Raw genomic sequence first — 24,176 nt, 5'->3', positions numbered from 1 at the left:
TAAAGTTAAGAAAAAAATAAAAAGAAGGGGAAAATATATTGAGGTTTAGATCATTGGCTGAGATGACACAAACATTCCTCAGTTCTGAATCTCTGAGAAATGGTTCTTGTGGGTTGGGGAGGAGGGGCGGCAGGGCTCCTTTCGCAACGGAGGGCAAGGCGAGGGCTAGGGAGGGAGCCATGAAGATGGGGCTGCCTCTGCGTCCTTGAGGAAAGGCTGGCTACCAGGGCTGGCTGTCTCCATCCCTGCAAGAAGGAGGGCAGGGACCCACAGTGTGCCCTAACCTGGGCCCCTTCCGACGCCGTCTCATTACCTCTGACCCTGCCAGGCAGGTCCTATCACCCCCATTTTACAAGTGGTAAGACAGAAGCCCAGAAGCCCACCTGTTCGCCCCGGTCACTCAGCTGGAGACAGCAAGGCCAGGAGTCAGACCCCAGTCTGTCTGATGCCAAAATCCTTGCTCCTTCCTTACACCCGTCTCCCTTGCTAGGGAAGATGTGTCTCTGACCTCAGGAATGTAGACAATGGAGCCATGCCTCCCTCCCCATGCCCCAAACCTGTTTTTCTGGATTAAGAGGAAGCCTTAGGCTTTAGAAAATAATTACAGAGTGCTGACAGACCCCAGCTCCAACCCTGTGAGCAGATGGACCAGCACAGTCTGGGACTGGTCGAGAGGGCTGTAGGCCAGAGCCCCAAACTCAGACATGAGATGACACTGAGACAAGGTATAGGGACCCAAGCAGGCAGCCCAGCTCCTAGCCAGTCTTACTCCATCAGAAACGGTGGCTCTGTGACCCGGGGGGCCTGCTCCAAGAGCCGTCTCTCTGCCAGAAGACAGGTTGAAACTTCTTGGAGACACAGGAGGAGGCCTCTGTGCCTATAAAGCAAGTCAAGTGTCTGCCCCCGTTTACTGGCTGTGTGACCAGGGGCAAGTTACTCAGTCTCTCTGGGCCTCCATTCCTCCCTATCAAGAGCACAACTGTAACAACCTCATGGGATTATTGTTTAATGAAACAAGACAGGTGCTGAAAGCACTTAGCCCAGCACTGTCCCTGAGGCCAAGGCCCTGTTGTGTCCTTGCAATGGGTATAGTCCTCTGTTTTCTTCCTTCTAGAACAGTAACAATCACCTGACCAACACCCCAGCGGAGGGCTGAGCCCACGTGAGAGTATTATTCCATTTCGTTCCCACAACAAGCAAGTCCTAGGCTCACTTGACAGCAAAGGAGCTTAGATTGTCACTGGGTCAAGGTCATACCGCTAGAGCCTGACCGCAGGGAGTCCAACGAGGGCAGGTCTGGCTTCCAAGCAGCATTCTTGATTAGAATGCTTCATATTCCAAGAGATGTCATTGAGTGTGGCCCGGCGTTAAATAAGGTTTGCATTACCTCTTTAGATCCCGCTGTGTATACACCCAAAGGGGTGTGTGGACATGTGCATGCGTGTGCGTATGTATGTGTGTGCGCACGTGCGAGTGTGTGTGCGTGTGTGCACACATGCAAGTGTGTGTATGTGTGTGTGTCTTCTATGTCAGGAGTCAGGGACAAAGTGCTGGCTAGAATTGCAACAGGCACACACACACACACTGTTGGGTCAGGTCTTGCCACTGACTTTCTGTTTGTCTGTCCTTAGGCAAATCATGGGATCCCTTGGGGTCTCCTTTTGCCCTGCCTTTGGACTGGACAGGAGAGCGGCTCCCGGGTCTCAGACAGCCGCCGCTCTGAGGCCGTGAGACCATCTCCTTCCAGCCTGGCCAGCAGCTGGCTCTGGGATTGTCCTCACACTCCATAAGAATGTTTTTGTGCCCTTCCAGCGAGACCAGATTCTTCCGTGGAGGGGAAGCCGTGCTTGAAATTTCTGTGTCCCCAGTGCTATCCTGGGAATGCAAGCGAGTGCTTTAAAAAATTCCTACTGGATCTTAAAGTGAGATTGTGTGTGTGTGTGTGTGTGTGTGTGTGTGTGTGTGTGTGTGTAGCAGAGTGAATTTCCATACTCTTCTCTGAGAAAGCGCAAGTTTTCTCATTACAGCCACCTGCCGTCCGAAGGACCTTCTAACCCGTTACCTCCTTTGACCCTCGTGCCTCTGTCCTAGGTGGGCAAGAGCTGGCATTATGGTCCTCATCCTGCAGGTGACAGACAGGCTCAGAGAGGTTAAAGGACTTGCCAGAACGAGGACCAGCTCCCTCTCTCCAGCCTACCCTCACAACAGAACAGGCATAGCCATGGGGTGCCAGGGCCTTCCCTCGGAGGACAGAAGGTGGGCATTCTCAGAGATAGCCCCACTCCCTCGGCCATGCTGCCCAGAAGCCTGAGGGGCTGCCAGGTAGGGAGGTGGCAGGTGGCACGTGGTCCCCTCCAGCCACAGGGACATGTGGCAGAGACAACTCTATAGACCTGGCCCTTCCGGGATATCTGCCTCGGGCACTGCCCTTCTCTGTTTCCATACCCCTTGGCCCCCAAGTTCCCTGTGATGTCCTAGAAAACACCAGATGGATCATGGAAACCTCCCAGCACAAGGCAACCAGAGGCATCCTGGTCCTGATCTTCTTCCTAGACCTGTTCTGACCACAGCAGGTGATGAAGCCTCTGGGCCCAGGGTCCCCATCTGGAGACAAGGGGCCAGAATCCCATGTTATGTAAAGCTGCATGGCTTCAAAGAGATGGTGTGTGTGGCAAAACTATGTGAGGGACACAGCCCTGCCAGGAAAATTCTGGACTTGGAGAATGATGGGAAGCGTGAGCTTGTGCCCTCCAATGGATCAGTCTTTCCATTCTGACTGCAGTGTGTCCAAAGACCTGCCCGTGGCTGTCTGGGAAAGGTTGGCCCATCCTCAGAGCAGCTAACTGTCCCTGGCAGTGTGTGATCAGTGGGCAGGCAGCTGCCCGAGGCTTCCCTCCCCAGACAGAGGCACATCTGACCCCTTTAAATATCCCCAGAACCACCAACCAGGCTGTCTTGGGACATGGGTTCCTTGACCTGAGCCTGTGTATGCCCAGAACTCTTACACACCTGCCGACACCACCTTCCAGGAGGCAAACACTGGCCTTAGCATCAGGAGGACCTGGTCTGAGTTCCGCTCTGTGGTCCGGCAAGTTGCTTGTCCTCCCGGAGCCTCAGTTTTGTCATCCAGAAAATGGGAAGAATAATATTGCCTACCCCCAGCACTGTTGGGATGATGAAATGCGAAAAAAGTATGTAACCTACACATGATATAGAACAAGGTATTTGGTTCGGTAAATGTTAGCGAGCATTACTTGTTGTAATTGCTGCTTGGATCTTCGTCTTTCTCAGAGGAGACCAAGTTCTCTGAGTATAAGAGTCATGTTTAATTCATGATTGGATTCCTTAGGATGTTCAACACAGTACCTGTTAGAGAAATTCTACACTGTTGTGAGTTAAGCACTTACCACGTGCTTACATCACACGAGACTGTCCTCGGGATCTTGCTTGTGAAAAGTGCGTGGTGCAGGGAGAACCTTCTCAGTCCCCTGAATCATGACACGGTACACAAGCGTCTCTAGGGCCAGCGTGCCCTCTCTCCCTGCCCAGTTCTCTCTCCCTGCCTCCCCAACTACAACATCCTCAGGGCTCTCACTTCTTCCTCTTGCTCCAAAACCAACAGATAGAGCTCCAGAGAGCATCTGATAGGTTCACACACACTCAGGTAGAGACAGCTGATAACCACTGGTTGTGTTGTTTCTCCAAGGGATTATTTTCATTCTGAGAAATATTTAAACTTAAAGTTAGTGTTCTTAACCTGGGCTCATGGAAAGTCTGAGTGGGAGTCAGGTTGATGCAGTCACACTTTTGTTCCTGGGGAGAAAAATCCATCTCTATTATCAGATTTGCCATTGGTCTGTGATCCAAAAAAGTTTTAAGAAATGTTTCCCCTGAGCAGTACTGTCCAGGAAAACTTTCTGTATTGAATGATCTCTGTCCTTCAGTACTGTCCAGTGTGGCAATCACTCACCACTTGTGGCTATTGAATGCTTGGAATGTAGATTGTGCAGGTGAGGGACTGATACATTATTACATTCATAGTTAACTTAGATTTAAATTTCAGTAGCAATGTATAGCTGGTGGCTTTACCATTTTGGACTTGTGGCCTAAGGTCATAAGAATTCAACATTACAGTTTTAGATATATTGGCGAGACAGCATTTTAGAGCAGACAAGGGAATTCTTATGGACAGGAATTTCTCAAGGTCTCTGAAATTAAAAATTTATCCATCCATCCATCCAACCATCCATCCATTTATCCATTGATTCATCCATTTATCCATTGATTCATCCATTTATCCATCTATCTATCCATTCATCCATCCATCCATCCATTTATCCATCCATCCATCCATCCATCCATCCATCTATCCATTTATCCATCCAGCCATCCATTTATCCATCCATCCATTTATCCATCCATCCATCCATCCATCCATCCATCCATCCATCTATCCATTTATCCATCCATCCATCCATCCATCCATCCATCTATCCATTTATCCATCCATCCATCCATTTATCCATCCATCCATTTATCCATCCATCTATCCATTCATCCATCCGTCCATCCATCTACCCATCCATCCATCCATCCATCCATCCATCCATTTATCCATCCATCCATCCATTTATCCATCCATCCATTTATCCATCCACCTATCCATTCATCCATCCGTCCATCCATCTATCCATCCATCCATCCATCCATCCGTCCATCTATCCATCCATCTATCCATTCATCCATCCATCCATCCATCCATCCATCCATCCATTTATCCATCTATACATCCATCTATTCATCATATAACCATTCATTCATGCATGTATACATGAACCAGCAGGGGCTCCTGCTGAGCAGCCACCATTCATACAGCACTGAGAGAGAACAAGTGATGGCTAAAGAAAGTGCTTCTAGTTCTCTGGAGAGCAGAAGGTCTGCCCAGGATGTGCAGGTCTCTTTGGGGGAGACTCTCTATTTAGAGAGTCTCTCTTCAGCAGTTAGTCCTCATGACCTTGGGCCATCTTGTGAACAAGAGAATGTTTCGTCCCCTTGGAAGACTGTTTGGGTTCCAGAGGGTGAGGAGAGATCAGGCAAGCCTCGCAAAGGGGAAGAGCCTCGGGGGTGTCTCTGGGATGATCAGGTTGAGTTTATAAATGGAAACTTCACAGTTAACTTTTTATGGATGTTGGTGAAGCAACCCTTGGGAAACGAGGGAACTTAACATCTGTCTTTCATTGATTTTCAGACTACTTTTCTTACATGTTATCACTAGCTCATCTACTCCCAGGGTTGTGGTGAGGATTAATTAGCTTTTGTGGGTAAAGCAAAGAGAGCAGTGCCTGCTGCACTTAGGACCCTCTTCAAGTGTCAGTCATCACTGTTGTTGAGAGGGCGCCCAGTAGTTGGAAAAGTGGGCACTCACTACACATTTGTTGAATGAATGATCGGAGTTTCTGAGACCACAAAATGAGAAAGAGCCAAGCAGAACGAAACAAAAGCTGAATGTCAAGGTCTGTAATGGCCTCTGCTGCCGACAAAATAGCCCAGTGTCACAGCCAAGATAATCACAGTCTTTGCAGGGACAGCAAAAGAAGGCCTCAGTGATGGGCTTTGTGAATGTGCTCGTGAGCGCTGCCAGGATGGCTTTGTGACCCCTCCATCTCAGGGCCATGGCTTTTCATGTGAGAATGAACTAGACACTGCCTGAGATCTGCTCCAGCCACAGCGACCCTAAGAACACGCCACCTGTCTCTAGCTGAGCCTTTTCAGTGCTGGAGACATAGTGACAGCATCCACATCTCCTTCAGCCAAGGGAGCTCCAACAATCCACCATATGAATGTACTCAGAGACTGGAATTTGGTTCCAAATGACCCATTTTGCAACAGCTCAAGAATTTCCAGTTGTGTCTGCTAATGAGCATGAAGTCCAGCAGTGGAACAGCACTGGAGGGCATCTGCAAGTGAGTTTGGAGGCACTCTGGCTCTGCCGAGGGAGGAGGTAGGCCAGCATCCACAGAAATAGACAAAATGTCTCCAACAAGGTCCAAATTGCACACTATAGAATTTTTAAAACTTAGTCCGGGTGAATAACCTCTTTTGTGTCTGGCTGCCATTAAGCTGGACACAGTCATAACTTCTTTCTGCTGGCTGCCTGTAGCCCTCAATGTGGTCTTTGTCTTGTCAACACAGAACCCTTTGGCCTCAAGTTCTATTGTTTCGATTAAAATGCCAGAATTGGTCTCCAGATCACTATTGATTTTATATCCTCTTAGAAGGGAAGGGAAAAATGGAAGTTGGGTGAGCCAGCTATGTCTGGATTTATATCCTTTTAGAAGGAGAGGGAAAAGTGGAAGTTGAGCAGACCAGCTAGCTCAGGTGTGAGAATGGACAGCATTTCAGGGTGGGAAGGTCAAGGAGGAGGACAGTCCAGGGTGGCCTTGCTAGAATGATTCTCTCCTGCATAAATTCAGGGAATGAGGTCTTCACGCTTGAGTGGGGAGCCAGGCTGTGAAGAGGAATGTGTGTTGGCATCTCTTCGAATGACCTCAGTTTCTGAAAGAACACTTCCAAGCTGGACATTTCTGAAGAGTGAGAACCCCAGATTAGTCTGTTCAACCAGTCAGTGAAGTATTATTCTCTCTTCTCCTCTGGCCGGCATCACAATGAGTTGGGAGGTGAGGGAGCTCAGCACTGGGATTGGCCAGGCCCCACTGGCTCATCACTTCCCAGTTATGTAGAATTAGTTAAGTGTGTTCATCTCTCTGAGACTCAGTTTCCTTAGCTGTAAAATAGGGTTACTGAATCTATCTTGTAGAATCACTGGAGGATGAAATGGTGGTATATGGAAGGGATCCTATTGAGAAGAGTTGAGTTTTCTGGGGAGTCTGGGTGTCACGGCTGGTTGAGTGTCCAACTCTTGATTTTGGATCAGGTCACGATCACGGTCATGGGATCAAGCCCCCCATTGAGCTCTGCACTCCGCAGGCAGTCTGCTTGTGATTCTCTCTCTCCCTCTCCCTCTGCCCCCCAAATAAATTAATCTTTAAAAAAAAGAGTGGAATTTTCACCATCATTATTAATATCTTTATTCAACATTAAGACATTGAGCTCTCCAAAAGACTCTACCTCTCTTGGTTTTCTCACAGAACCTTCTTTTTAACTTCATACTGGGCCTTTGGACGTCTGATGCATTTTACTCCAAGAACTGCGGGTTTTCCACCATTATTTCCAACATCTTTGGCACCTCACCTTCCTTTGCTATCCGAAACATACTCCCAAACTCTCCCTTCAATGTGTGACATTCAGCGTTTAGTGAGTGCCTACTCATACCTTAGCTGTATGCCAGGCCCACCCATGAACAAAACAAAGATTTGTGCTCTGGCGGAGCTTACACTCTAACAGAAGGAGAACGATGATGACTGCAATGCATAAGTAAATTATACAATTTGTTAAAAAGCAGTAGGTGCTAAAGGAAATGAAAAATAGAGCAGAGAGAGGGGACTGGGAGTGTGTGGGAGGTGGGACTGCAGGGTGTGGCCTCGTGGACAGGTGACATTTGAGCACAGATGTACGGCAGATGATGGAGTGGCCCAGTGGATATATGGGAAGAGAGCTTTCTCAGTAGAGGAACAGCTGCACAGAGCTCCGAAGTCGGGCTGGAGTGTTCAAGGACAAGAAGGGGCCCGGTGTGGCCGGCGTGAGGTCAGAGCAGAGAACAAGTAGGTCGCGCAGGGTGTGGTTGGCTGTTGTAAGGATTTAGGGTTTGACTCTGCATGGAGTGGGGGTGGGGCGTATTGATTTGACTCAGTTTGTCTTTCAGTTCTCTGTTAAGAAGAGATGGTTGGGAAGCAGGGAGGGAGCAGGAAGACCCTCTAGGAAGCCTTTGTAATATTGTAGAGAGGAGTCACGATGGGGGCTTACAGCGGCATCTTACTGGGGAAAGCAGGAGGAGCGTTTGGAATCTGGATCTATCTCCAGGTTTGCTGAACCATTGGATATAGGCGGTGAGAGAAAGGCAGAAGTTGAAGACATCCCCAGGGGTTTTTGGCTGAACAAGAGGAGGCTGGAGGGACCATCAGCTCAGCTGGGGAAAGCTGTGGGTGGAGACAGGTTTGGGTAGGGGGAGATTAGGAATTTGGGGTATGCTGAGTTTGAGATGCCTGTTCAACATCTAAATCAAGATGTTGAGTGGGTGTTTGGATATATAAGACTGAAGTCCAGAAAAGAGGTCTGAGCTGCAAATATAAATGTGGGAGTCATCAGTATATAGTTGATATTTAAAACCATGAGACTAGATTGCCATGAGCCTTTCTTCCCACAGTGCTTCTGTGGGAAGTCCATAAACCAAACCCTTCTAGGGGATGAACAAGATCACATTGATAGTAATACCTAAGACCTCCCTAACTCATTGCCCCCCTCTGCTGACACAGGACCTTCAGCTCCTGACAATGTCCTACTCCCCTGTGATATTCGTGGGAGTTCTGAGGTGATGCCTCGTCAAGGTCACAAAGTCCACCCCTACCCCTATCCCATTCCTTGTTCCATTGCCATGTCCAAGGGCATCTGGCTTGGCCAGATAGGACTGCTTTCTGCCCCATAGGCCCAGTGTCCCATAAGGCAAAGTTGGCATTTTGCGAGGTCAGGAAGGTCGGGGAGGCATTGAGCTAACCAAGGAGGCCTCATACCAGAACTTCGTGGAGCTGGAAAACTCTCCATCAGATGTGATACAGGATGTGAACTCTACGTGGAAAGCCGAGGCGGGGAACACGGAGGAGCGGGTGTCAGGGACTTCTAGGGGGACACAGCTGGAAAGACAGTCCATGCCTGCCCCACTCAAGCCAGGCCCCTTCCACACCCTGCATCTAGTGAACCAGAAGCAGCAGCTGGATTCCAGGCCAGTGGTTCCCAATGACGGTGTTTATTAGAACACTAACACGTATTAAATATATTTCTTTCCAGACATATCTCTTCCAGACCTCTGGAATGGGAACCTAGGAAAATAAGTTTGGTGAGGGCCTCTGCGAGCCCCCAGGTTAAGTTCCATCTCACCCGCAAGCGACCCTTGCTGACTCTGGTTCGGTCCTTGACGGCCTCCAAAGAACTCCTCTGTGCCAGGGAAGAACTAACGTCATGGGATTTGCCCCAAAATGGCTCAAACACAGGGAAAGAAAAAGACAAATTAAAACTTCATAAGTGGGGCTCCTGGGTGGCTCAGTGGGTTAAGCCTCTGCCTTCAGCTCAGGTCATGATCTCAGGGTCCTAGGATCAAGAGCCCCGCATCAGGCTCTCTGATCAGTCGGGAGCCTGCTTCCTTCTCTCTCTGCCTGCCTCTCTGCCTACTTGTGATCTCTCTCTCCCTGTTAAATAAATAAATAAAATCTTTAAAAAAAAAACAAAACAAACTTCATGAGTGAATGCAAAGCAAAGAAGTGATGGCTTTTGCTAGGCAATGCCGCTGAGAACCCATGAATGCTGTACTCCCAAGGGGCTCTGAGATCATAGGAGGGCTGTGCCCAACTCTGTCATCCCCCAGCCAGGACAACTGCAAAGTGTGGCATGGACTCCGAGCAAGAATTCTGGCTGGGCCTGGGGGCGACCTTGTCTTTCTGCAGCTGCCGACTTGGGGGGGCTGGCAACATCCCATGGAGAGGGCACTGGTGGGGGAGAGCTCTGGGAGGGGGTCTGTGCCTAGATACTGGGAGCAGATGTGAGCGGGAGTGGAGGAAGACAGCATGACCTTGGGTCCTGGTCCAGCCCCTGGCCCGTGCCACGGGAAGGGAGGGTGGCCCGAGGAGCTGGCACAGCTGTCTTCCCAGGGGCTCAAGCCCTCCTATTTAGGAGCCCAGGTGACAGAGTGGCTTGCAGAGTGGAGGTGGCATGCATTTCTCCCCTACCCGGATCCCATGAGAACTCCAGGACATCACGGTGTTTGTATTATGAGCACAGGCCAGGGAGCCCAGAGGCCAGGCTGTGGCTATCATTCCCAGTGGAATCTGGGAGAGAGCCGATGCCTTGTGGTCATGGCTGATTTGTTCAAGCAGCATCAGGATGGACTTCTGGAGAACCTTCATGAGACCTTCCTTGCAGACTTCTAGAAATACACTTACTGAGAGTAGACAACTTGGGGGTGAGGGTAGGGTCCTTGCCTCCACGTGATATACCAGAACAATCTAAGTTCACACCATTAAGTACCAAGCTCTTTCGTGCGCCAAGAAACTGATGAAGCTGGGAAAACCGTGCGCCACAAAGGGACCAGAACATTTTGGGGGACAAGAGATGGGGCTAAGAATGAGTGAAGATGTCTACATGGGCTTGTGTTTGTGAGAGTCAGGGTTGCCAAGGATGGTGGAAGCAGCAACCTTAACCCAATGGGTTCTAGACAAAAATATTCTTTAGTTATTTGAGGGTCTGAAAGTCTGTATGAAGTAAGAGGTACTTGGTGAAGACCAGAGTGGGCAGGGTGCGTGCAGAACCACGGGTCCTCATCATAGTCCTTGTCCAAGACTCTTCAAGAGGCTGGACCCTCCTGGGAAGCCAACCACAGACTGATGCCAGCTGGAGCTGGAGCCAGGGCAATGAGAGCCAAGAACCCGGGCACTTCCCCGAGGAGGGTTTCCTAAGAAGATGGGACCCACAGCCTGCTTGCTTTCCTTTGCCAACAACAGGGGGCTCCTGCTGGGCATCCCAGGTGCTCGCGCTGGGAGGAGATGGTGAGAGGGCACACCTTGGGCAGTGTTCCTCTTATCATTTATTCTGGATTCTCCCTCTTCCAGCTCAGTGATTCTTCCCGTCCTGGCAGGGAAGGTCCCCGGTGCCAGAGGAGCTGTTCACCCAGGAGACAGGAAGCAAATGGGCTTCGGAGAAAAATCCCAATGTCATTAATGATTCCATTTCCTTTCCATTCTGTGACCGAGAGCACAATTGGCAGGCAACCTCATCCCCCCAAATCCTGACAGAAGCTGGAGGGCTCTGTGATCTGTGGGTGAGATGGTGTGACACCGCCTAATTTGTTCTGAGCTTCCTGAGAGCTGCGGGGAAGACATTGGAATTGTAGTCTCCCTCTGAAATACAAAAATAAAATAAAATAAAATAAAATAAAAGGTTGTGACAGAGATTTAAATGAGAATAAAATGCCAATTAACTCAGAGGTATTGGACGAGAATCCGCTTCTCAGAAGAATCACGGGTCACACTCGTGAATCAGTTTCAATTTACCGCAAAGCACTGAACGGCCACGCCGGGGAAGCAGACCTCAGAACGGTCCAGAACTCGGTGCCAGACCTGCTACTTATCACTTTAATTGACACTTACTCCATGTGATGCTCATACATTCACTGAATGGGTTCAATTTAATTTGAAATGGGGGATTTTGTCTTTCCCCTATTGAAATATTTAATGCAGCGGACAGTAGCTTCGATGCTCGCATCCCATCAGTCTTCTGTCTTGCTTTAAAGAATACAAAAGACCCCTCCGACCAGGATTTATTTTGAGGTTTTTTTTTTCCTTTTTTTTTTTTTAACCAACTCTACAATTACAGAGACTTTTCTTTCGGTAGGTGATGGGATAGGTGGTTTTAAAAAAAGAAAAAAAGAAACCCTCCTCCCTCCTTTGAAATCTGCTCTGTAGCCCTCAGAATTAAATTCACAGGTGCGAATCTCTTGGAAAGAAACCGCCCTCGGGATCAGGGCGGCGATCAGGCAGTCTTCTGCCATGGAGTGTGTGTGTGTTTCTCTCTCAGCTCACCCACTCCCTGTGCTGTGCTCACAGGGGGAAGGGGGGGTGAGCAAGGGAGGGGGCGGCTTTGCTCAGTAGAAGGACGGGATGCTCCAGATCCTGGCTGATCACAGGAAGGCAGGTGGGGTCTCCCCCGCCCTGTGTTTATTAGCGCTGACAGACGGAGTGCGAAAGCATCGTTCACCCCGAGGTGTTACATACTGATACACTGACAGGCAATTATCTTTGGAGATAGTGTTAAAACACAATAATTAATTGGAAGAGCGAGCGGATGAGTGGTGGCCCCAGGCCGAATGCAGAATGGTATTTCTAGAAAACGCTCTGGTGATTGAGCTTCAATGGGTCATTCGATTTCACCACCTCCCCATCCTGGAACCTTTCAGGCGCTCCGTTTTTCAAAAGCACTGGCCTTGAATGTGTCTCAGACGTCATTAAAGGGCAGACCAACCTCCCATAGCAACTTTCCAAAATGGTGCCTGGCAATCGAGAAAACTCCCTGCCTTAGCAAAGATGTCTCACACAGCCCTGCTTTTGTGACGGTACATGCTGGCAGAGTGTCTTTGTTTCAAACCAAGGCTGACACATGTCTGCTTAAATAAAACATTCTCACTTCAGCTGACTGATTTGGTGGGAACAAGAAGTTCACACGTCAAAGCCTGGGCTGACCCTGCTGACCCCCCCCCCCACCAGCAGGGGGGACGCACGCATTGTTGTATCGTTTTACTAACAAGCATTGAGAAGTGTGAGCTTTTCTTTTGCTTGTTTTGCCATGGTGACATCCATTGACCTATATTTGATATTCTGCATAATATACATGTGTCAGTGATCACACATTTGATTGAGAAGGGGGAAAGGAGGACAAGGAAGGGAAAGGCGGAGAAAGCATGTTACAGTTGGGCAAGGACCTGAATGTGTTAGAGAGGATTCTTCCACTGCGAGGGGTGGCAACCATCTGGATTTGACTTAAAAGGGGAAGAGGGAGATTTATTTGTGGGACACATGATGTCTCACAGAATCCAAAGGAAAGCAGGCTTCTCGACCTCAGAAACAGATCAAGACAAGAAGCCACGTGCTCGCCCTCCAACCTTGCCTTCTCTTTCCTCATGCTGTTGATGGCACCCTCTTCCATTCTGTTCCACATGGTGATGGGCGACCCCAAGTCCCAGACACCAGGCCACATGGTGAAGGTAGGAGCACGTGAAGTGAGTCTCACTGGATAAAATCCCCAAAGCCTGGACAATGGTTTTGACTGGTCTAGCTGAGTTTAGGTGCCCGCCCCTTGTCCAAACAACTGTATCTCCAAAGATCCAATCAGAAGATGGAGGGTCTGGAAATTCATGAGTGAGATGATACGGCACCACGAGAAGTTTTTGGAGCTGTAAAAATAGGAAGAAAATAATAGAGTAGAAGGTTGTGTCTTATCCTCTAAGGGTAACGTCTTTGTACCAAATGGCTGTATAGACGTTGGGGGCCATGAGGGGTTCAAGGTGAGTTAGGAAGATATCCAAAAGGTTGTACTACAAAATGAGTAAGTTATTTTCTAACTCCAAGACAATACTGGGGAAGATTTAGTTCCATTTGTGCTGAATTATTTAGAAAAAGCCTAAGGAGATGAAGTCAGGATGCAGTGGTTGCTTGTAACCTGCTCTAGAAAGTATCAGCCTCTCCTTCATTCTCCAGGAGAGGCCGTTATGGCCCTCTAACATCCTCCATGTCCTTCTATGGACATCCACATAACCCTTGGCATAAAAGCCTTAGGCGATCTAGACTGTTTGGGTGTTCCTTACTGGCATGAAGGAATTATTCAATTAGGGCATTGCAGAAGTCATAAGTCTCTGAGTTCCATGTGATGGAAACCAATTCACACTGGTTTTTGAAAATAAAAGGGGGCATTTCATGGCACATTGTAAGGGGGGAGACTCTGGAGGGCCACAGCTGCAGCCAGAAGAAATCAGGAGTCTTAATGAGGGCTTCCTTCCTTCCTTCCTTCCTCTCTCAGCCCATTCCCTCCATATGTTGGCTCCATTCACGTATCCTGAGATCTTTTTCTGTGTAGTCAAGAAAGATGACTGCAGGCAACTCTGACTTTACTTCTCTGTGGCACCAAGGCTCCAGACAAAAAGCAGCTCCAGAAGGCAAGTCCTTGCAAGATTCTGATTGGTCTAGTTTGGGTCACATGTACATGTCTGAGCCAATCATGATAACCCGGGCTTGCCCTGGTCAGGATTTACTCCACTGGTCTGGCAGGGTCCAGGCACCATATTGTGGCACCTCCTCCCACTGGGTGCGTCAAAGGGATGGTTCCCCCAAAGGAAGGGCGGTGTGCACAAAATAATATCCAACCACTGTGAGTGTCCATCCTGTGTATTATGTGGGACATTAGAGAGGCACATGCGGGTGGAGAAATAGCTTGGGTGCCGAGATGCTGGGACTCCAAGGATCCATCTGGCAATGCTTCCAGTGTGCATGGACTCTTGGCAACCAGCCACAAGATGCTAAGAGCTCAGAAGCATGTGGGATTACTAAATGGCTCTTCTGATAATAAACCTTCAAGGTTAGGGTTAATGCTGCCTTTATAAGCTCTTTCCTCTGACATTTCCTGAAAATATTCTCACCTTTCATGGTGGGATTAGGTTTGTTATGATAATGGAAAAATGGATATGATGTTCCAGTGGGGAAGATTTTTTTTGTTTGCCTATTTTTTTTCTTCTTTTTCTTTGAAGATAATTGTAGATTCACATGTCATTGTAAGGAATAATATGGAGTGGGTGGGGGGATGCAAAATAGGGGATGGGGATTAAGGCGGGCACTTGTTGTGATGATCCCTGGGTGTTGTATGGAGTATTGAATCACTATATTGTACACGTAACACTAATACTGTATGTTCACTAACTGGAATTTAAGTAAAAGCTTGGAAAAAAAGAAATAACATGGGGATATTTTTATACCCTGGACCCAGTTTCCCCAAAGGTCACATCCTGCAAGATCATAGCATGGTATCACCACCACCAGGAAACTGACATTGATGCAACCCATGGGTCTTATTCTGATTTCACCCGTTTTACAGGCATTCCCTGGAAGACTGGGTTTTAAACTGTGTAAAACTTCCCTGAAAGTTACTTCTTTAAGCTAGGCTTGATACTGGTGCTCATTATGAGATGCATAACGTTTTCTAAGTTTCTGTGTCCAGATGCCTTCCTGTAATGCTCGGCCCCTATATGATCACGCCTTGAAGGGAGAGTGGAGACAGTCGATATGACTGAATATAAGGAGGCTGTTTAGGCCTGTAAATTACAGAAAGTTTTGGATTCCCAACTGAGGAACTTGGGATGTACCCAGAAGTCACTGGACATACATGGCCAGTGCTTTGCACTTTGCGACCAGCCCGGTGTAGGGTGGCTTGGAGTTGGGGGGAAGCTGGAGGAAGGGAGACACTTAGAAAGCTAAAGTGATAGTTGAGATCAGCTATAGCAAAGGACAGAGGCCGAGCTGTGGGCATCAAGAAAAGGGAACTCACTGGGAGGATGCAAAAAAATTGGTGAACAGGCAGACCTTTCCACTTGGTTGTGGTGTGTGTGTGTGTGTGTGTGTGTGTGTGTAGATATCCACTAATGATCTTTCTTTGCTCCAGGACCGACTCCAGGATTTCATATTGCATGTAGATGAGCTTTATTTTTGATTCCTTCATTTTAAGAAACAGAATGCTGAGTACAATTATCTCTTAAAAGCATGGATGCCCTTGTCCTTGGGCTTGGTGAAATTTGGCAGAAAGTAGGAGTGGGTTGGAAAGATTGAACCTGCCAAAGTTTTCATCTCCACTTTATGAATTTTTCTCAATGCTATGTCTCTCCCATTATTTGGGGTGATTTTCAGGGACTCCTGCCGCAAGCCAGGTGAGGCATCACGTGATTCTCCAAGTCCCCACCTGCTAAGGTACACAATAGGAGGAGGGTCAGAGAGCCATTGGTGGGCCAAGGACACACAGTCAGTGGGGGGTGCTGCCTGGATCTGCATGTGTCTAAAGCTCCTATCATAGTGGGAAGAAACTCCTGCCCTGCTTATTTTCCCTCCCAAGTAGATATGATTTCTTCTGGAGCAGAACTGGGATTGCCTTTGGATCTCTAGACATGCCTGCTCAGTGGCCGACATCAAGAAGCTGCTGCTTATTACATTCTGGTGGAAGGAAGGGAAGGGAGGAGGAGAAACAGGTAGTCTGAATTCGTATAACTCAAATAGCGAGCATTAGGGGGCTAAATTAATTGCTTGAGTTAGGATTTAATTAGAATTTAAAATAACAGCTGTTTTATCTTGAGTACCAACTGGGTATGACAGCCCACGATCCCCAGTTAGCTACCTGAGACTCTACCCACTTAGGATAAGCTTCCACAAACTAAGGGTGAACAATGAACCATATTAAATGGCAGGAGAAATCTACCCAAAAGCTTTCAGGAAGAGCCGCTAATATCTCACACGTGTGGACAAGCCTGATCCTGGCTACAACGCAGTAGACACAAACTCCCCAAGACTGGCAGTCAGGAGACCTGGGGTTGAGTCTGTGTCGTTGGTTAACCACGCGACCTTGAGCGAATGCCCCCCTACCGTAGTCTCCACAGCCTCATCCAAGAAATGATGGTCTAGATGTCTTCCAGCTGGCAAGTTGGGCCAACCCACGATCATACCGAGCTCTCTGTGTTTTGCTGTCCAAATTCCTTTATTTGGAGCCACACGAGCTCCACAATGTGGTCTTTGGTGGGTTCTCTCTACCCTTTCTGGTCTCTCTTCTGCCCCTCTGGAGTTTATGGATCAGGGAGGGAGAGCCCCAAGCCAACTCAAGTATGTGTGTCCACCTCGTGCTCGGAGATTCATGACCACAGACCCACATGGGGTGGAGTCCTCAGTGACTGGCGCCCACTGAGGGCAGGCAGGGAGTAGGCCTCTCGAGAATGGGGTCATGGGTGGATGGATGAATGAATGAACCAAGGAGCAAATGAGTGATCATAATGGTTCCACCCACCATGATGGTCCCGACAGCTCTTGGGAGCAGGTGCAGGTACTCCAAACCCCTCCACGAACGAGGGGCCGACTCACCGAGTGTGCGGGGTTGCACAATGGGGGCTCAAATGCCCACCTGCCCCAGCCAGCATCTCCTCTGGGGGTGGGGTGGTGCTGTGCCTTCACCGCTGTGAACTCCGTGTTTGCGTCACCAGCTTCCTGTCTGCCCACATGCCACCAAGAATGCCTTTCCATATAGACAGCCACGGGGCAGAAATGGTTGGGGGGCACCCCAGCCCCTTCAGAGAAGAGGGGGAGCTAGCTACCTGCCTCGGAACGAGATAACAGCTGGGTCTCAAATCCGGCTGTTTCACTTACCAGCTGTGTGATCTTGGCCAAGTCACCTGACCACTCTGAGTCTCTGTTTCCTCCTATGGAACATGGGGACGGTGCTGTCTCCCTCCCGGGGCTGCTGTGGGGATTAGAGATCTGCCATGGAAGTGTTTAATACAGCGCTTTGCCATACAGCAGGGATAAATAAAGCAGCAGGGCGCACAGCTTGGAAGTTTGCTTTCAAATTCCCCTCCCTGAGGTAAGCATGGTGGCTGCCATTTGACAGATGGGGAAATGGAGGCACAAAGAGGAGAAATGACAGCTCAGCATCACACTTTCCAAGCATTAGAGCTGATTCTAGAACCCAGATGCTCAGCCACCCTTGGGAAGGTCTCCCCTTGTCTTTGGCACTCAGCATTTCCACTGCACTGTGGTATGAGTCTCTCTCTCTACCTTGGCTCTTGGCCCACAGTGAGGTGAATACCCTGGTCCAGAGATCCTTCTCGAGGCCAACCACTGACTCAGGCCTGGGCACCATCCTTGGGCCTCAGTGTGGGGAGGCGAGGCCATAAGGCATTTGCTGAAGTCAGTGTGACTGTGGTACCCCCTGTGTGGTAACAACAAGGAAACCGGACACCAAGAAACAAAGCAGTGTGTAAGCTTGGGTCAGCAGTCACAGACACCACGTCTGGTCCAATCCCTTTTGGCCGTGACTCTGGGGGTTGGGAGAGGAGAGGTCTGGGGGAGACAAGGTTCAGAATGCTGTGCCCCAAGCCCTTGGCCTCCTCAGAGGGGACGCTGGCCTGGAGTGGGCCTCAGGCCCCAGACGTTGGAGCAGATGACAGCCCGAGAGAGCCGCTGGATGTCCAAAAGCACCCAGCCTTCTGCGGAGGGGTGCACCAGACCTCCCTGCACGTCAGCCTTCACGTGGGAGACAGAACGGGATTCTGCACACGTAGCAAATCCCTTCATTTTCTGACCAGTCTATGCAAGCGAGGGCTCTACCTGCCTCCCCCCCAACCGTCCCACCCTCAGTTAGGCTCCCAGACAGGATTTGGGGCATTGCCAGAGCACCAACATTCTGGTCCTGTCCCCTCAGTCCCAAACACCCTCGGTGACACTTTCTGCTCCCTCTGCAGGTGACGTGATGTACAGAGGTAGAAATGGCACCGGAGGAAGACATCTGTCCCCGCGCTCTCAGGAAACTGCCATCTTCCAGAACTGTGTCTTCATCGAAAAGTTCCAGAGCCCCACAGATGAACCTGGCCTTCGCCGCTTGGGAGCTTCAAGACTCAGGATGAGGCCAAGATGAGCCCAGACCCACTCAGAAGCAGGGTATCCATCCCCCAGATGCCTGGTGACGTACAACGACACTCCTCACCCCACGCGCCCCCTTTCTCAGGGCCCCGAGATGTGGGGACAGGCGCTGATTGGAGTCACAGCAAGTGGCCCACGCGCGGGATTGGCACGGCTGAGAAACGTTACCCGGCCGCTCTGTCTCACCCGCCTTTCTGTCCTCTCCTTTCTAATGAAAACCCTCATGTAATCTGTTAGAGCTGCGTCTGCTGGAGCATGAATTATTCAGAGAAGTCTCTGTTCCTTATCTACCCTCCCCGGGGACGCCCCTACCATTGTCCGCCCTGATGGGTCATTATGCACTCTGTGAATTTAATCTTTTAGGCTATCCGGCGCACAGAAAAAAATGTATGAATAACAATTTTCCTGTAATAACCTTCAACTAACCTTTCAACCAGAGTGAGTCATTCCAATCCCATTTTCACATCAAGAGGAGTCAAAGGCAGGCAATTACCTCTTATCTGTTTCAGGAGCTGCCCCCACCTCTGCCGCACCCTTAATTTTTAAAGGGAATGTTGAAGAATGTTGTGGGGGCTTGTGGAGGAGGTGGGAAGGATTGGGTGAGAAGACACAGGCTCTAGAGTCCCAGCGCCGAGTCTGGGCAAGGAGTCCCCGAGCCTCAGCCTTCAGCTGTGGACAGTGGTCCAGACCACGCTCCAGTTCCCCAGGACCCCAGCATCTGGCTGTCATCAACCAGTCTGGGATTTTTGTCCCACGGAAGACAGCCCCTAATTCTTTCCCTTGCCCCTGCCTAAGGGAAAATGTCTCCTCTTTCCAGAGATTTCCTCCAAGCCTTTCCACGATAGCAATTTCAGATCAATGTTAGCTCCTGATGGGGACATTGAGGTCACCCTTGCTGCTGACATAAGAGAGGTCAGGAGAGGGTGGGGGCTGTGCATGAGCCCAGGCACCCTAATCTTTACCCAGGGGTTCCACAGTGCAGAGACCTAGAAGGACTTGGAATTTGGAGACAGGTAAAATCAACTGGAAGACTTAGCTCCTCCAGCTGTGTGATCTTGGATAAGTCACTTCACCTCTCTGAGCCTTGGAAGGGCTTCGTGAGGAAAATGGTGATAATACTTCTTGGCAGGGTTTTTTTTTTTTTAAGATTTTATTTATTTACTTGATAGACAGAGATCACAAGTAGGCAGAGAGGCAGGCAGAGAGAGAGGAGGAAGCAGGCTCCCTGCGGAGCAGAGAGCCCGATGCGGGGCGCGATCCCAGGATCCTGGTATCATGACCTGAGCCGAAGGCAGAGGCTTTAATCCACTGAGCCACTCAGGCGCCCCTTGGCAGGGTTGTTTTGAGGATCAAAAGGATCAAATGAAACACTGAGGCAGTCTGTCCAATGCAGAGCTCTGGGCCTGGGTCAGGTCCTCCCCTGGGGCTGAAGTATCCCTACCTCCACTTTCCATAGCTCCTTTTTCCATTCCAGAGTTCAGCCTCATTCTAAGCACCCTTCTTCTTTCCTCCAGGCTCCTTGGTTCTGAGGCAGGGTCTGATACGCTCATCCATGGGCAGGTCTAGAAACAGCTGCTCCCAGGGGCTCAACAGATCCAAAGAGGAATTCGGGGGGACAATGCTTATCCCAGAGGGTGGCCCACTGGTATCTTACAGAATCATCTTGCCTTGACTGGACCACATCTTTGAGTCTGCTTTTCTGGTTTGCCTGATACCAATCTTTTCTTATTCTTCTTTTTCTAACCAAATGAAAAATAGAAACTCAGAATGTTAAATGACTTCTCCAAGTCCGGACTCAGAGGGTCTGAAACAGATCCTGGGCTCGGACCCAGGATCCAGACTCCCCTCTCAGTGCTCAGACCATGATGCTTATCTCTTAAAGCCCTGGAATGGTGGCACTAAAGACATGATGGCCTTGGGCAGGGGTGGGGGACCCCTGATAGCCCTCGCACCAAACCAGGAGGCAGAGCATTGGTGAGTGTCTTCTTTCTGAACACAAAATGGTCTGGAGCTGGTCTGGCAATTCCCCAGGTGGAGAATGTCCCTCTGGACCATGGAAAACCTCAGGAGGCCTGTTGGAACGACTCAGTGTGCTCAGAGACAGTGAGCTGGAGACAGAGCAAGGGGCTGTGAGGGTGGGCGTGAGAAGGAACAAGGGTGACCAAGCACGTAGCAGGACATCTGCCATCGGTTCCAGACTGCCAGCAAGTTCCCGAGCTCCTGGCCAGCTGTCCTGGCTCACATGGGGCAGGCATGTGGAGGTCCTCTCCCACATCTGGGCCCCCACCCCTCCCCACCCTACCTTTGCTCTTGTACAGCCTGAATCCCAGTCTCCCGATTCAATCCTGAGAAGCATCCCGTCTCCCACTCTGGAACTTCCTTCCTCCAGAAAGCTCCCCGACCAGCCTTAATTTGTCTTTGAGGACTGGAGGGGGGCAGCCTGGACTTAGCCCTTTCTTTCTCCCCATTCTGAAGCCTGTTGGGTTCCTGTTCTGGCTTCTCTTCCTCGTCTCCCTCTCATGCATTTGCGGGGCTCCGAGCATCAACCCTTCTGCCCCTGCAGAACTTTAAAAAAATGCAGATTGCAAAAGTCAATAGACATTAAGAAAGTCACCATCCTCAAAATGTGTAACTCCCTCTTGAGATCTGAAAGCAATGCTCTGGGACCCACTCCATGCACAATTCTTGAGATCCCTCTGAGCCTTGGGCACCCAGTAGGGCTACACAGCAGGCCAGCCTTGGGATTGGCAACTGATGCTGTTGGTTTGAGTTTACTGGAAATCTCCCCTGTCAGAAGAAAAACTCTCCATCTGCTAGCTGCAGTTGATGCCAGGACTGGTCACCGGCCCCAGCCAACAGAGGCCGCAGGTGAAGCTGTTTGACTAAGCTGTGTGGGATGCTGGCCCCAAGCAGCAGGCTATGGGCTCCTCCACACCCTCTCCTGACCACCATACAGAAGCCTGAGCAGTCCAGGTCCCCGGATCTTAGCCCCAGGGCTGGACAGAGGCAGCAGGACAGCAGGGGGGACCCACAGGAACTTTCTTCTGGGGTGGGGATTGACCACTGAAGACCGAGGCAGCACAGCTTAGAGGATGCCTTGGAATCCTCAAGGAGTGGTCCTTCACGTGTGTGTGGCATCTTCTAAGCTGGGTTGTAGCTGCATGCCAATCCACGGAAATATTGGGACTGCTTAGCAGCTCAGACTTCCCCAAGGGGCTGTGCTACTTTGCCGAGGGCCCGTGAGAACCAGAGACCTGTGCTTACAGACGCAAGCCCGGTATAACTCTCAGACACAGGGGACACAGGCCCCTGGACTACATCTTAGTGGGCTTTTAACCCACCTGTCTTCTCTCCTGGAGTATCTCTTTGGGGTTGGCCACGTGGCACATCCTGTCCTGTCTCCCCACTGTGCCTTGTTCGTGGCCCGAACAAGGGTTCATTACAGGTGGGGAAGAAGACAGAGCCCTTCCAAAGGCCAAGTGAATGGAGGGACAGGGTGTGAGGAGTGCCAGGGCCCGGGAGCCATTTATGAGGGAAAAGAAGAATCCAAAATGGCGGCCAAGGGCACCAAGAGCAAACCATGGGGCCATCATTAGGGGATGGGAAGCTGCTGTAGAGAGCCAAGGAGAGAGAAGACCCTGCCTAGGTCAGGAGTCAAACTCAAGTCCACCTGTGTGCAAAGCCTGCATGTTTCACCCATCCTTTCCAGCTCACACCGGATAGTTTCTGAGCACCATGGGCTTTGCCATTGCTCTGCTGATTTCTTCAGTGGCCACATTCCAGATGCACTCCCCTCCCCGCTGCCCTCCACACCTGCCCTTTCTCCCCCTCAACCCCATCTGCCTCTTGTACGGTTCCCTTCTCCTTCTGTGCAGATTCTTAAAACCCGCACAGTGTGGCCTCAACGCCTGGAGACTCTGCCCTGGAGTCTGGAGCAGATTTTCTAGCAAGGAAATCTCACAGCCGGGAGGGGGAAAGTGCTCTGAACTTTTGGTGTGTTCTCTCAAATGCTTCACATTTGGGTGTATATAAAAGCACAAGATAGGCTGAAGAGCCAACATTTGTTATACAAAAACATGTCATATCAACAACAACAGCCTTTTCCCCAGAGGAAATTAGGCTGTATGTATGTGTATGTGGTTTTTTTTCTTTTCTTTTCTTTTCTTTTCTTTTTTTTTTTTTTATTTCTGGGGGTGGAGGTGTTGCATTTTAACGCCTGATTTTGGCACTCAGTGCAGAAAAATAATTGAGATGCCAATGGCCAAATTCTTCCATCCAATCTCAGAAAAAAACCCGTTTATGTTTAAATTTCTTGCAGCTGAGTTATATACACAGTACATGAGGGCAACTGTTCAAAATGTACACATTTATAGCTCCACTGTATTTTTTCCCCCTTTGCAACAGAGAACTGAGACATAAACACCACCCCCGTCTGCACACAAGGTATGTATGTATGTGACAAAAATAAATCCCCCGGGATTTCTGCCGCCAGGCTTTTGTGCACACAGGCAGGACACATGTCAGTGCAGACTGCCAACAGGTGTGGCTCAGGGGGAGGACAGAGCCGAAGACAGGCAGGATGACTTGTGAGGAAGCTGCTAGAAAGATGGCAGAGGGGGCGCACCACCGTTCTCTCCCACAACCTCCTAGACCCAGGACGAGGCGCTGTGGCTAAATGTAAGGTTCCAGGCAATGTTATACCTCCAACATTGGCCTCTGCAGGACCAAAATGTCAGCCTGATTTTGGAGCTGGATTAGCCACGCTGCGGAAAAACCAGACTGACCTTCCACTGTCTGGTGGCTAAGAAACCACCGGTTCTTGGGTCCCTATGGAATGCAGGGGAACCTGGCTTGGGGTGTTCTGGAAATGAGGCTTGTTTCTGGGCCTCCCCACCCCCATGAGACACAATGGGCAGGACCATTGCACAGGTGAGTATCAGAGAGGCTGAGTGCCCTGATTGAAGTCACATAGCCCAAGGCAGAAATGAGCTTGGGAGCCCTGAGGAGAGGCCAAGGGGAATGCCGGGGGTGCAGGGTGGCTTGAGAGACAGAGGAAGACCTACTTCATCCATTTACAGACTTAAAATCCCCATGGGGGTGTCAAATATTGGGTTTTGACAAAATTCCCCCAGGGCATTGAGTGGAGCCCTGGATTTGCTGGGATGTATAAAGGTGTTTAACGGGCTCTGTGCCCAAATAAGTTTGTGAAATGCTGATTAAATCTAGAGTTTTCCACCCTGCAGGACTTCTCAGAGTCTTTAATATGTTAATGACCAAAGTAGGCTTGCAACATCCAAGATTTCCCAACCCCACTGACCAGGAAAATATTTTCACCAAGCCCTCACTAGGGCTCTGCAGACCACATTTTCTGAAATGCTGGATTAGGGCAGTGATGAGTTTAGATGAGCATATTTTGGGGGGGAGGAATAAAATATCAGACTAATATTGGTTAAATCCTCCTAAATGCAAAGTGGCTTAACAGATTAGCTTTAAATCTCCTGAGGGGCTCTGAGGAAATGGGACACAGAAAAGGTAGGTTTTGATAGAAGAGCAGAGGGAAGTGAAACCACCTTAAATTGAATTTGAGAAAAGCTTATTTAAATGTGTTGCTGAAAAAAACAAAAGAGGTTTCGTGTTTTGTAGAAGTTACATTTGCACCAGGAACACTTAGGCTAACTTGAGAAAGGTGCTAACCCAGGGCTCAAGGAGCCACTTCCGGTTAGAGCGGCAGGCGACCAGAGGCATCATGGGAAACACCTGCTGGCTGGGGTGTGGGGCTGAGATCCAGCAGCTGAGATT

This window comes from Meles meles, chromosome 6 (genome assembly GCF_922984935.1).
Source record: "Meles meles chromosome 6, mMelMel3.1 paternal haplotype, whole genome shotgun sequence".
NCBI classification, from domain to species: Eukaryota; Metazoa; Chordata; class Mammalia; order Carnivora; family Mustelidae; genus Meles; species Meles meles.
The sequence above is the reverse complement of the archived record's forward strand: the minus strand, read 5'-3'. Positions refer to the sequence as shown.